The sequence below is a fragment of the Euprymna scolopes genome, unplaced genomic scaffold, assembly GCF_053919585.1.
Source record: "Euprymna scolopes isolate OS-2025 unplaced genomic scaffold, ASM5391958v1 sca1, whole genome shotgun sequence".
Lineage (NCBI taxonomy): Eukaryota > Metazoa > Mollusca > Cephalopoda > Sepiida > Sepiolidae > Euprymna > Euprymna scolopes.
The window spans coordinates 1,062,724-1,072,723 of NW_027633102.1; the positions used below are offsets into that span (position 1 = coordinate 1,062,724).

The 10,000-nt window shown below is 59.8% G+C and overlaps 2 non-coding genes and 1 pseudogene across 2 annotated transcripts in view; all 3 read left to right on the forward strand.

Moving 5' to 3' along the window:
* Window positions 1–2,876: 2,876 nt before the first annotated feature.
* On the forward strand, window positions 2,877–5,247 carry LOC145273449 (small subunit ribosomal RNA; annotated as a pseudogene).
* Window positions 5,248–5,645: 398 nt separating this feature from the next.
* LOC145273524 (5.8S ribosomal RNA) lies at window positions 5,646–5,803 on the forward strand. Its single transcript, XR_013866395.1, has one exon. It is a non-coding gene; the product is annotated as a 5.8S ribosomal RNA (ribosomal RNA).
* Window positions 5,804–6,396: 593 nt separating this feature from the next.
* The window catches only part of LOC145273604 (large subunit ribosomal RNA), a 5,724-nt gene continuing 2,120 nt past the window's right edge, over window positions 6,397–10,000 (forward strand). Inside the window, exon 1 of the ribosomal RNA XR_013866427.1 lies at window positions 6,397–10,000. This exon is cut by the window's right edge and continues 2,120 nt beyond it. This is a non-coding gene — a ribosomal RNA (large subunit ribosomal RNA).

A 10,000-nucleotide genomic window follows, 5' to 3' on the forward strand; every position in this document is an offset into this window, starting at 1 on the left:
AGGAGGCCCCCGGGGTCGACTCCGCGGCCCCCGGGTCGGTGTGCGGGCCTCCAGAGCTCGATAAAGTAGTGGTGTCGCTAGCGGTCGAGAAGGCACTTTTCGACGCCTACTGCCACCCCCACATGGCGGTAGGTGTAAAATCGGAATAGACCGGACCAGGAATGTCGAGGGGGAAAAAAATGACAAAGTCCTGGTGTGCCTAGGCGTCGAGAAGGCACTTTGCGACGCCTACCGACATCCCCATGTGGCAGTAGGCGTAAAACTGGAAAATCGCCGACCAGAAATGTCGCTTCGTATAATCGACGTTTTTTTTGACCACCATTTTCAGGTGTCGGAGGTGGGTCTGGACGAATACCAACACCATTTCTGGGGTTTTCCAGTTTGAAAGTTTTATAAAACATGTTCGGTAGGAAGCACACTTTGGTGTGTCGGTTCGTCGGAGCAGCGACTCTTTGCCTCGTGGTGGTCCGGAACGTCTCTACGGGCTTGTCGCAAAGGCGTCAGAAAGTGGCATCTCCGCCGCCTAGGGCTGTCACCGTTATCGCTGTCGCCGCGCTCCAACTTGTTTTGATCCGCCGCCTTCGTTCCTGCCAACCGTGCGCCCGCTCATCGTCGTTAGGTTATAATACGTGGTACGTGTGTGTGCTTCTCCGTGGACCTAGGGCTGCTCGACGTGTCGAACGATATGTTGGAACAACTAACGGCTCCTTTTCCTGGTTCCATAGTCGTCGTGGTACCCGCGTCGTCAGCCATATCTATGTCCACCATGTTTAGCCGATACGTTTGCTGCAGCTTCTGCTTCCGCCTCAGCGTTCGCCGCTCTCAGCCGCCGCTGTTGTTGCTGCCGTTCTGCCATTCAACCACTACCTGCGAATCTTTCGATGATCGGCCGAACGACCCATCGCTGTGCGACCGATAAATCCTCCGGATTAGGGAGAAACGCCGCCGCTCTCTGCCGCCGTCGAACGGAAAAACGTACATTGTAACGAACGAACGAACGAACGAACGAATTAACGAACGAGCGAACAAACAAACAAAAATAGCCGCGGGGGATGCACTATGTAGATCCTGATCCCCTTGTAACCATACGTACGTTGTTCGATGCTCTCCCGTCCTGGAAGTCGCCGCAGCAAACAGGAGGATGAGCAGCAGCAGGCGCCGCCGCCGTAACCGCCGCCTGCCTGCCGCCTCCTACTCCTGTCAGCGTCCGATCTCACAGCCGTGTGAACGTTCGCTGACACCCGATTTCTTTCCGTCTGGCAAAACCTTGGACGTCCCGCTCGCGGTACACGTGCTGCAGCGACTTCTCGTCCGACAACGCATAAGCGTCGACGTCTGCCGCCGCATCTTCTGATACGTGGACGGTGATAGCGCTAGTCCCTTCTTGCGCCACCTCCACCTTTGTTAGCGCCAAAGAAGATCGATCGAGCAGTCGTGGTCGCAGTCGATTAACCCGTTTTCACCGTCCGCAGTTCCCAAGCCGCCGATCAAGTCGTTGCTCTTCTTGTTCGTTCTTCCCATACCGTCGATTTGCACGGCTGCCGGATGAGCCATCCTCTGTCCGGCGAAGCGCTCACGTCAGTGATCGATACTTGCACCGACAGTCCTCCCGCTCGCGACTCGGTGCTCGAATCGGACTCGTTCGTTTTTATCTCGATGCGATTGTGAAAAGGGGGACCGGTCGTCAATGTCGTGTGTGTCGACGATGTTGTTCGCCCGGTCCGCCGCGTTGTTGTCGTTTTTTTTTTTTTTTTTTTTTTCCCCTAACGTTCGCCGTCGCACGGACGAAAGGGTGAGAAAAAAAAAAAAAAGCTCGAAAAAGCCGCCCAAAAAAATCGGACCGAGGAGCCGCTTGCGAGAACGCGCCATGTGCACGTTGTCTCTCCTCGGTTTTCCGAGCACGAACACGACGCCGGTCGGTCGGTCGGTCGACGAAGGCGACGACGAAGGTGACGGGAAAATTTACGCCGCCGCTGCCCTGGTCCAGCTCCTCCCCGATGACGGCTGTGATGTTGACGTTGACGTTGGCGACGACGACGACGACGACGGAGACGACGACGACGACGAGACGGCATCGATGGCGACCACGATGACGACGACCTCGACGAGTTCAGTCTGCACCTTGACCTCCGATGTCCGTGTGCACTGCCGTCGTGCTGTTTGTCGTTTGTCGTATGTATCGCTGTCAAGGGTGCCGTTGTCGTTGTTGTTGTCGACGTTGTTGCTTGCTCTCTCGTCTCGGTCGGTTGGTACGTTGATGACGACGACGACGACGAAGACGACGACGACGACGACGAGACGGCATCGATGGCGACCACGATGACGACGACCTCGACGATTCCAGTCTGCACCTTGACCTCCGATGTCCGTGTGCACTGCCGTCGTGCTGTTTGTCGTTTGTCGTATGTATCGCTGTCAAGGGTGCCGTTGTCGATGTTGTTGTTGTCGACGCTGTCGTCTGTTCTCTCTTCTCGGCCGGCTGTGACGTGGACGTTGACGACGACGACGACGAGACGGAATCGATGGCGACCACGATGACGACGACCTCGGCGAGTTCAGTCTGCACCTTGACCCTCGATGTCCGTGTGCACTGCCGTCGTGCTGCTTGTCGTTTGTCGTATGTATCGCTGTCAAGGGTGCCGTTGTCGTTGTTGTTGTCGACGTTGGTCGCTTTCGTTCTTTGAGTCTCGGTCTCGGTCCAAGTCAGGGGAGAAACAAAAAAGAGGCCATCAGCGCGGGCAGCGCGCTTCTTCTGACGGCGAACCCCCTCGAAAAATAAATAAACACGTGCCCGTCGTTGTAGTTGTCTGTCTTATGTCGGTCGGTCGGTCGGTCGGTCTGTCGTTCTGTCGAAACAAAGTCCCAAATTCCAACGATACCTGGTTGATCCTGCCAGTAGTCATATGCTTGTCTCAAAGCTTAAGCCATGCAAGTGTAAGTTCACGCCACGCATTAGAACGGGCGAAACCGCGAATGGCTCAGGAACCGGACCTAATCCTCGGGACCGTATTCCTCCTCGGAGGCGATGGATAACTGTGGCAATTCTAGAGCTAATACATGTGACACAGGCCGCGATCGGTCGGCGCGCCGTCGTCGCCACGCCTCGCGCGCTGGCACCCGCGTCGGCCGTTCCGGGTCGCGGCGCTACATATTAGACTGAGACCGATGCGCGTCATTCCGTCCTCCCGTCGTCGGCGTTCCCGCTCGCGGGTCCGTTCGGTGGCGGGGCTCATAGGGCGGCGCGCTCCGCTTTGGTGACTCTGGATAACTCACTGGTCGATCGCACGAGCTTTCACGCCCGGCGACGGGTCTCTCGAGGGTCCGCCCTATCAACTGTCGACGGTCGGTTAAGTGCCTACCGTGGTTACTACGGGTAACGGGGAATCGGGGTTCGATTCCGGAGAGGGAGCATGCGAAACGGCTACCACATCCAAGGAAGGCAGCAGGCGCGCAAATTACCCACTCCCGGCACGGGGAGGTAGTGACGAAAAATAACGACGCGGGACTCTGTCGAGGCCCCGCGATCGGAATGAGTACACTTCAAATCCGTTAACGAGGACCAACCGGAGGGCAAGTCTGGTGCCAGCAGCCGCGGTAATTCCAGCTCCGGTAGCGTATATTAAAGTTGTTGCGGTTAAAAAGCTCGTAGTCCGAACTCGGGTTCGTGGTCGCGCAAGCGGCCCCGGGGCGGCGGCGCCATCGTCCGTCGTTGACTTTGGTCGTCCGTTCGCATTCCCGGCCCTTTCCGCCGGTGTCAACCGCTAGCATACCCGCCACGCGGTCCTGCCGGCGAGGTGGACGAGGAGGTCGTGATCGGGATCCGGGAAAAAAAAAACAAGTGGTCGTCGGTTCGGTTCCGGGAGTAGTCTAACGGGGGGGTGCTACGTGTGTGTGTTTGGGTGCGTTCATTCGCATCCCCGCACTCTGACCCCCGCGCTTCTCTCCCTCTCCCTTTCCGCGCGTTCCTCTTTTTTTTTGAACCCCCCGGTCCGCTCCGAGTCCCTGCTTCGTGTCTTGTCTGCGCGCGTGTTGCGGTCGGCGGTTTCTCCTCCAAGGGTGCTCTTAACCGAGTGTCCGCGGCGGCCGGTACGTTCACTTTGAAAAAATTAGAGTGCTCAGAGCGGGCTGTTCAAGCTTGCATACGATAAGCATGGAATGATGGAAGAGGGCCTCGTCTACGTCTGTCGGTCTCCGTCTACGGCGAGGCAATGATCGAAGGGAGCGGTCGGGGCCACTCGTATTGCGACGTTAGAGGTGAAATTCTTGGATCGTCGCAAGACGAACTGCAGCGATGGCGTGTGGCAAGCACGTTTTCCTCGATCAAGAGCGAAAGTCGGAGGTTCGAAGACGATCAGATACCGTCGTAGTTCCGACCGTAAACGATGCCGACCGGCGATCCGCCGGCGTTCGCTTCCATGACCCGGCGGGTAGCCTGCGGGAAACCAGAGTTCGGTTCCGGGGGGAGTATGGTTGCAAAGCTGAAACTTAAAGGAATTGACGGAAGGGCACCACCAGGAGTGGAGCCTGCGGCTTAATTTGACTCAACACGGGAAAACTCACCCGGTCCGGACACCGGTAGGATTGACAGATCGATAGCTCTTTCTCGATTCGGTGGGTGGTGGTGCATGGCCGTTCTTAGTTGGTGGAGCGATCCGTCTGGTTGATTCCGATAACGAACGAGACTCCGGCCTGCTAACTAGTGCGCCGATGTCAGTGATTTTTACGGCGGGCTCGGCGTCCTCCGTGGCGCTCGGGTCCGGGTCGGTTTTCTCACGCACTTCTTAGAGGGACGGGTGGCAGAAAGCCACACGAGGCGGAGCGATAACAGGTCTGTGATGCCCTTAGATGTCCGGGGCCGCACGCGCGCTACACTGGAGGTATCAGCGGGGACTTCGCCCCGGCCCGAGAGGGTTGGGAAACCTCTGAACCACCTCCCGTGATAGGGATCGGGGCCTGTAACCAACCCCGTGAACGAGGAATTCCCGGTAGGCGCGGGTCAACAGCCCGCGTCGATCACGTCCCTGCCCTTTGTACACACCGCCCGTCGCTACTACCGATCGAACGGTCCGGTGAGGTCCTCGGATCTGGCCGACGACGCCGCCGGGCAGTGCGCGACGTGTCCGTCACGACACTCGTGCATCTACGCCTCGGCGTTCGATGCCTGGAGAAGACGACCGAACCCGATCGTTTAGAGGAAGTAAAAGTCGTAACAAGGTTTCCGTAGGTGAACCTGCGGAAGGATCATTACCGTTTTCCCGTTCGAGACTGGTTTGTTGTTTTCCGGCCTACCTCCTCTGTCTGTCGGCGTCAACGCCTCGAATGCGCGCAAACAAACCTATAAAAGGCGGAGCGAGAGATAGATTTGTGGTGACGCGGAGGTTTTTAAAGCCCCAGCTCTTCTTGCTTGCTTCCGCGTCTTACCACCTGTTTGTTTTTTCGCCCACCGCAAGTGATGGCCGCTTCTTCTTTGCCTTGTCGCCGCTTTATCGTTTTTTTTGTTTTTTTGCAGCCGCTGTGCCACCGCCGCTAGCTAAAAAAACAAACTACTCGCGACATTGCAATGCCGTCACGCCTCCTCGCACAGACCTCCTCGCACACTACTAAATCTATATAAACAAAAACTAATATAAAAAAACCAAGTGCTGAACCCTGGACGGGGGATCACTCGGCTCGTCCGTCGATGAAGAGCGCGGCCAGCCGCGATAACTGATGCGAATTGCAGGACTCAGTGAACATCGACACCTCGAACGCACATTGCGGCCCCGAGATCCCTTGTCTCGGGGCCACGTCCGGTCGAGAGGCGGAACGTTACATGTCTTTCTCCGTTAACGAAACGACATCTTGCCGTCCCCGTGCCCGCCCGGTCCTCGGCACGGTGGTAACCGGGACGTCGCAGGAGCGAGTGACGAGGGGGAAGAAAAATAAAAAAAGAATTGACTCCTTTCAATGTCTTTTTTTTTTTTAAAACCCTCTCCGGCCTCCTCCTTCGTCTCCCGCTGGCAGACCGCGGAGTCTTTTCCCTTTTCGACCGCGTGAAGAAACACTGTGGAGGAGGAGCAGGAGGAGTCTGTCCGAAAGCAGCCGAAGGGAGACCAAAAAAAAAGTACCGACCTAACCGACTGCCGACGTAAGCGCCGCCTGCTCGTCTCGCTCTCTGCCTCATGAAGGTGTCTCTCAGCGACGCCTCGAGCAGCGCGACGAGCACGGCCGTCGCACCGTAAAAAGGTGGCCGCGTCGTAGGCAACGCAACGTCGGATGGGGAGGACCCACGCTTTTTTTTAATTGTTGGCTTCTTCATTTTCGGTCGGACGGGCGCTATATCGGCCAGCCGTCGTCACACGGAGGGTACCGATCGAGATTCCTCTCCTCCAAACACCACACTCTACTAAAAACCGCCGCCCTCGGCTCGGACGAGACGACCCGCTGAACTTAAGCATATCGCTAAGCGGAGGAAAAGAAACCAACCGGGATTCCCTTAGTAACGGCGAGTGAACCGGGAGAAGCCCAACGCCGAATCCCGTCGCAAGTTAAAGGCTTCGGGACGTGTGGCGCATGGGTCGAAGGCAGCCGTTCGTTTTCGTCTCGCATAGTTCGGAGTTCCCTCGATCGGGGCCGCCCGCGGCGGGTGCCAGGCCCATTCGGTGCGGACGGCGAGCGACGGCCTTCGATCCGAGAGTCGGGTTGCTTGGGAACGCAGCCCAAATCGGGTGGTAAGCTCCATCCAAGGCTAAATACCGGGACGAGTCCGATAGTCGACAAGTACCGTGAGGGAAAGTTGAAAAGAACTTTGGAGAGAGAGTTCAAGAGAACGTGAAACCGCCCAGGGGTAAACGGGTGGGACCGCTCACCGCGATCGCGGGGGGACTCAGTCCGGTGCTGCCTAGGCTCGAGCCCAAACTCGATGTGTGTTCTTGAAAGAGAGGCCGTCGCGGCACAGGTCGTCGTTCGTCGTGTCCGCGGGGGACTCGTTCCCCGCGGTTCCAGCTTTTGTGCCCGCGTCGCCGACGAAGGAGACGGGCCGCGTGGATAGCGGGAAGGGAAACGTGGTGACGACCGCGGCGTCGGTAGGTGGCTGCGTCGGTTGGCTGCGACGGAGGGGACTCGTCCTCTCGATCGCTGCTGCCGCCGGGCCCTAACCCGCCGCATCCGTCGCCGCCGCTTCTTCTTTCCTCCTGCTCCCTCCGCGCGCGACTCCGCTGCACCCGTCCCCTTCATCATCGCTCGGCGTAATCATGGCGCGGGCGCTTCGGCGCGACCTCCGCGCGGCCGGCACCGGACGCACTTCCCCTCCGGTCCGTCGTCGCGACCCGTTCCCGGCGTGCAGGTCGAACACGCGGGTTTTTTTCCGTAGGCGGCAGGCGTTTCATCACCCTGAAAACCCCCGTCTTCCCACCTTGTGAAGTCGGGGGCCACCGGCCGTCGGGCCCGCGAACGTAACTGCCCCTTTCTGCCGGGAACGGAGGAAATCTGACACGATCCGTTACACGTGGCGAGCCGGTCCGTTTTGATCCCGCCGGAAGTCGCGTGCGGGCGACGCACTCTGTGTGTCGCTCCTTAGGCGCCCCACCGTCTCGGGCGCGTGCGCGATGAGAGGCGGGATAGGACTGGCGCGGCCTCGCCGTCACGCACCTCGCCGACGTTTCGGGTTCTTGTCGGGGGCAACCCCGCCCGCGCCCGTTTCCGTTTCCGGAGAGGTCGCTCGGCGACGCTTTTTTACTCGAGCCGCCCGCCACCCCGGGTCAGCGACGTGCATCGGCAACCCACCCGACCCGTCTTGAAACACGGACCGAGGAGTCCTGGCCGTTCGCGAGTCGTAGGGGCCACCTCTGACTAACCCCGAAGGCGAAGCGAAAGCGAGAGAGCGTGTAGGAGGGCGTCGATCGGGAGAGGTGTCGTGGCAAAGTCGTCCGGGGGTCGTCGGGGGGTGTCGTCGGTCTCGTGCCGTCGTCTTCTCCTCGCCTCACCCGCCTCCGAGCCGTGCCCGATCCCGCCGGCGCGGCGTTTTCGGCCTTCCGCCGTCGCTGCTGCGGTGCCCGCAACTTTTCCTTTTTTCTCTCTTCCCGAGAGAGATAGGAGAGGGAAGGCTCGTGGCTGACGTGCGGTTGTTTTTCCCTCCTCCCCGAGAGGGGACCGGCGCATCATCCAAAAAGGGGAATTGCCGGGCGCCAGCTTCCATATCCTCCTTCCGCCCATCGGTGAGATCCCGCGGCTTGAACTAGTCCTATTTTGTCGTCGAGTTTAGGCGCTGCGCGCGGGCGCATCACCCCCGGGTCGGTTTCCCCTTTTTCCGAGTACGACTCGGCCGACTCTGGCGTAGCGAGCGACCAGGGACCCGAAAGATGGCGATCCACGCCCGGTCGGGATGAAGCCAGAGGAAACTCTGGTGGAAGTCCGAAGCGCCTCTGACGTGCAAATCGATCGTCGGAACCGGGTGTAGGGGCGAAAGACCAATCGAGCCGTCTAGTAGCTGGTTCCCTCCGAAGTTTCCCTCAGGATAGCTGGCGCTCGATCGTCGCAATTCCATCCGGTAAAGCGAACGATTGGAGGCCCCGGGGCCGTTCACGGCCTCGACCTACTCTCGAACTCGGAACGGGTGGAACGGGCCGACTCTCCCGAACGACGGAGCCGACCCATCCGGCCGCCGCCGCCAGCACGCTTCGCTGGGCGGTTGGTCACCTCGAATGCGAGTGCCAAGTGGGCCACTTTTGGTAAGCAGAACTGGCGCTGTGGGATGAACCAAACGTCCGGCTAAGGTGCCTAACGCGACGCCCATGAGATCCCCGAAAGGGTGTCGGTCGATATAGACAGCAGGACGGTGGCCACGGAAGTCGGAATCCGCTAAGGAGTGTGTAACAACTCACCTGCCGAATCGACCGGCCCCGAAAATGGATGGCGCTGGAGCGACGGACCGATGCCGGACCGTCGCGGCGAGGAGCGATGAACTTTCGCGCCGAAACGATGCCGCGACGAGTAGGAGGGCGCCGCGGCGAGCACGGAAGCCTAGGGCGCGAGCCCGGGTGGAGCCGACCGCGGGTGCAGATCTCGGTGGTAGTAGCAAATATTCGAACGAGACCTTCGAAGACCGAAGTGGAGAAGGGTTCCGTGCCAACGGCGGTCGAGCACGGGTCAGTCGGTCCTAAGACGCGGGCGAAAGTCTTCCCGAAAGGCGCCGGATCCGTTATGAAAGGTGAAAGGAAAGCGAATCGAATCGAATCGAATCAAAAGCCCAAACAAAAAAAAAGCGGCCGGCCTCCCGTCGAAAGGGAATCGGGTTAATATTCCCGAACCCGGACTCGGAGAGGGCCCGGGGGTGGCGACGCTGTCGGCAGCGATGTCGGCGGCGCCCGTCGCTTCCCGGGCGAAACCGCGGTGACGCAAGCGAGCCCGGAGACGTCGCCGGGAGCCCCGGGAAGAGTTCTCTCTTCTTCGTAAAGGACCATGTCCGTGGAATCGGCTCGTCCGGAGATACGGAAAAGGTACCTGTAGAGCGCCGCGGCTCGGGCGGCGTCCGGTGCGCTTTCGGCGGCCCTGGAAAATCCGGGTCCGGTTTTCGCAGCTCTCGAGTCGGTCCGTACCCACCATCCGCAGCAGGTCTCCAAGGTGTACAGCCTCTCGTCGATGGCATCAATGTAGGTAAGGGAAGTCGGCAAAATGGATCCGTACCTTCGGAAGAAGGATTGGCTCCGAGGACCGGGTCGGTCGGGCCGTGCCCGCGCGAAGCGAGGAACCGGTACGGGGCTGTAGCGTTCGCTCCGTTCGCGCTTTGCGGCGAAGGCATAGGGGCCGCGGCGGTCCGTTGTGCGGCGGCGTGTTCCGGTCAAGCGGTCGCGGTCAAGCGAGCGTGTGTTGCGGGTCGGAGAGCGATACGGGTGGGAGTCCGCCGTCGGGCGGCAGGAGTGTGGCGTCGACCAAAAACGGCGGGGGACCGTCGGCGGGGGTCGTCTTTCTGGCGGCGGCGGTTCAAGCGGCTTTTCTGCGGGGTGCTTCGCTCCGGGGTCGG